Source organism: Apium graveolens, chromosome 8 (assembly GCF_009905375.1).
Source record: "Apium graveolens cultivar Ventura chromosome 8, ASM990537v1, whole genome shotgun sequence".
Lineage (NCBI taxonomy): Eukaryota > Viridiplantae > Streptophyta > Magnoliopsida > Apiales > Apiaceae > Apium > Apium graveolens.
This window is the reverse complement of record NC_133654.1, coordinates 258,601,865-258,605,657: the sequence shown is the minus strand read 5'-3', so window position 1 is coordinate 258,605,657 and position 3,793 is coordinate 258,601,865. Positions and strand designations below refer to the sequence as shown.

Below are 3,793 nucleotides of genomic sequence, written 5' to 3'. Positions count from 1 at the left end.
ACTCTAGGGAAGACAGATGCCCATATTTTTAGGACTCAACGACCCAGCTCAACTGCATTGATACCTGAAGAACCAGTGACCAGAATACATTCATTTGAGCATTGTATAAAATATATTATAGGTGTGAGAATTAAAAGTTTTTAGTTTTTTCATTGTTGGAAGACTTGATTGGTTTGATCTGGTAATGATAATTAGAGTTTGATTTTAGTAGTTTCTTCTTTTGACAGTTTTTTTGGCATCTATATTTTTAAAATGTGTAACATTTATTTCAATGAAAAATGATGTTAATTTAATATAATAACATCAGTTTTAGTAGTATATATACACCAGTTCATCAAGAAAAACTGATCTTAAATACCACAACAGAAAAAGGCTTTAGATTAAATAACTGATGATTAAGAGTACATTAGACATCATTTGCTTACAAAATAGTGATGTTAATTGTACTGATAGACATCAGTTTTACCTATTATAGAAATCAGTTTTTAAAAAAAAACTGATATTAAAACTATTAGTAACATCATTTTATTATGAAAACCGATGTCAAAATTATTAGTAACATCAGTTTTAACTAAATTATACCGGTCAGAGGAAAAATTATTGCTTATCCCACATAGCTTTAAGTTGATAAAAATATCATATTATAGTAATATATAAATGATAGATTTGCATTAAAAATTTAACATCAAGAAATAGATACCGGTTTCATATTAAAAACCAATGTTATATGTCCCATTTCACATGAGTTTAAAAACTGATGTTAAATGGGGGGTCTTTAATATCACCCATTAAGACATCGGATTTTTTTATTCATAGACATCGGTTTTTAGCCGATGTCTATTGACGTTTTTCTAGTAGTGCGAATACATAATTTGTTGATCTCCAATCTCGAGTCCACATCAGAGCTTCTTTAAGGGCCATAACCAATTCAAATGTATCTCTCAGGCTGTCTCAACATCATCTTACAACCATTCATAATTTAAATAAAAGAGTAATCTATCTATTTGTACAAAATTCGAATTACAAAATTAAACATAAAGCAATATGATGCGAAAACTTCAAGTAGACCACCGAAAAATTCAGCAACACACCGACTAGTTCCTAGAGAGATCTCCATCAAATTCTAAAAATTAACAAATTTTCACAAAATATCTGGATAGCTCGTATGATTCGGTCTCCAAATCTGTTTTATATATGCTTGTAACAGATTCCCCCATTTTTTTTAGTGCCATAATCCCATTCCATCTGCAGAGTCCAGACATATGTATTAAGTTAATAGATGTATTAAAATTAAATTAATATACAAAAACATATCATATGTTATCTGATCTGATGGCATAATTTTTTTAAGTATTAGATTAATTTTTTAAATATTAGATTAGGTGAACTAAATAAAGATTTGCAACTCAAATGAGGTAATGAGGTCAGATGGTACTTCTTAAATTACAATTTCAGTGGAGAAGATGAGCGGACATCAAGACATAATAGCGGAATCTTACAAGGGTAAGTCATTAGTTACTGGGACACAGAAAGATGACTATGAAAGCGGGGTTATAAAGAGTGTGCTGAAAAGTAGCGATACCTTGGATTTAGCAGGACGTAAATGCGCAGAGAAGGCCACCAAGATTCCTGCTTCATCATCAAAAATGTATTATAAATCCTCCCTCCCCAATATAGTTATCTCAGTTATCCTAAACCTAAATGCAAACAAGCTGAAAGAATCAATAGAAGCAATAGAAGTAATATATCTAGTAATAGTACCTCGTATGTTTGTATCCATTACGATCAGAGATTGAAGATGGTGAAGCAACAACCTACAAGATGGTGTCTGGCTATTAAAAAAAAGCAGCAGCCCAGAATAGGACCATAGCATTATTGTGAATTGCTAAGTTCGATCTCTGTCACAAGAACAAATAGAAAATGAAAAACTTTTATAGCAAGATAGGTTAATAAAGTGAACCAAACTAACCACAATTAACATAATCAACATAATCAACATGTTTAACATGCCAAGAGAACTCATCCGAGAATCGAAGTAGCTGAGGCTTGAAATCAAACCCCAGAATTAAAGCAAAAGGATATATAAAAAAGGGGTAAACTCTAAATAAGTGAGGGGCAGTAAAACCATCCCATATAAACAAAGAGAGACTTAGACGATGAAAATATACTAAAAGTACTAAAATAAAAACCATAAAGACCCTAATTATAAACTAAAAATAGTAATTTTAGAACAAGAAAGAAGATTTGAACATATATAAACATACTAATTAACAGAAATGAACATATATGCAAACTCCAAAAGATAATTCTTAACAGAGTCATATATCACCTGTCTTTAGCTTTTTATTTAAGCATCTGACATTTCTATTCTTAAATAAATTTTGAGAATATGGTATTTATAGTCACTTAAGCTGATATTATACCCTGGACATTTTGGTGATAAGTTGGAGAATTCATCAGCCTGGCCAATCTGAAATGACCACATAAGTTTTAAACCTAGAGTCCAGTAGAATATAATCGCATTTCATATATCTGTGTAAAATTGTTAGAACAAAATCATGATGAAGATAAGCAAGACCTTGTGTTGCTCCGACTATATATTTATACCTCATCTCCCAATCTATTGATCTTAGAAATAATAAAGAATTCACATCAGATCTTGAAACAGATTCTTAAAACTAACTAAAAATAAATAAGAGAAATAATCAAGCATTCACATCAGATCTTTTTCTTCCAGCCACCTGCATAAGATAATTTCTTGTTCACTCTTAAGAAATCCACAACCTGTTCTAAAACCAAACTATCTCAGGTACGTCTGCATATCAATGATAAAGATTTACAATTTAACAACTACATGGTCACAAATACAGATAATTCCAATTTTAAATCAAATAGCAGGTACTACTCAACTTGTATACGCAAGTGATCTTCATTATTTTGTTGGCTTCAATTACTAGCCATCCCTGATCATATTATCTGGTCCCAACAAGTCCCTATTATCGCTTCAGGAAACGTACTCTGCAAACGAACACATAAATGACTACCTAAACTCTATACATACAAATTATAGTTAGTACATAAAAAATCCCGCATAAAAACACAAACATAAACATCAAAAATCAAGTGCATATACTCAGTGCACCAACATCTTTAAACTAAATCTTCAATTAATAAAAAAATTTATTTAACACATTGTGTATACTTAAAAAACAGAACATACATATAGGTTTATATACCAAATTAGTACAAGCTATTACTCTGAACATATATTTCTAATTGAAAAAACTCCAATCAACAGTAAATGAAGCCCCTTAGTAACAATTTAACCCTAAACTAAAAAAATTGAAACCTGGAAGAAGATATTTGAGTATATATATATACCCTAATTCAAACAAATAATAATACCCTAACCCGATTTAAAAGCAATTTGGGGAAAAATATACCTTATTTCGCTCTTTGGTCTCTAAACTTGAATCTCCAAACTTGAGTCACTGTGTTTCAGAAGCTTCAGTTTGATCTTTCCATATCCATTTTCATTTCTTCCTATTTCACCTTTAACGTTTATGTTTTTATGTTTTGTGTTAATAGTTTTAAGTGTGCCTGTTTTGTTAATATATTTTTTAAATGGGTTTTTAGACTATTTTGGTCAAGTTTGTTTCAATTTTGCTCGGGCCAAAAAATTTGAAAGCCCGCTTCAATTTTGGCGGCCCGCCATAAAATTGGACAAAAAAGTTTATGTCAATTGCAACATTTTATCAAATCTGTTACATAAAGTTTATTAAAAAGTACAATA

At 30.4% G+C, this 3,793-nt stretch overlaps 1 long non-coding RNA gene across 1 annotated transcript; it reads right to left on the bottom strand.

Annotated features, from left to right (window-relative positions):
- Window positions 1-951: 951 nt before the first annotated feature.
- LOC141677027 (uncharacterized) lies at window positions 952-3,565 on the bottom strand. The gene is made up of 4 exons (XR_012557300.1): window positions 3,444-3,565; window positions 1,762-1,898; window positions 1,583-1,629; window positions 952-1,245 (listed from the first exon to the last, which is right to left on the bottom strand). It is a non-coding gene; the product is annotated as an uncharacterized LOC141677027 (long non-coding RNA).
- Window positions 3,566-3,793: the final 228 nt, after the last annotated feature.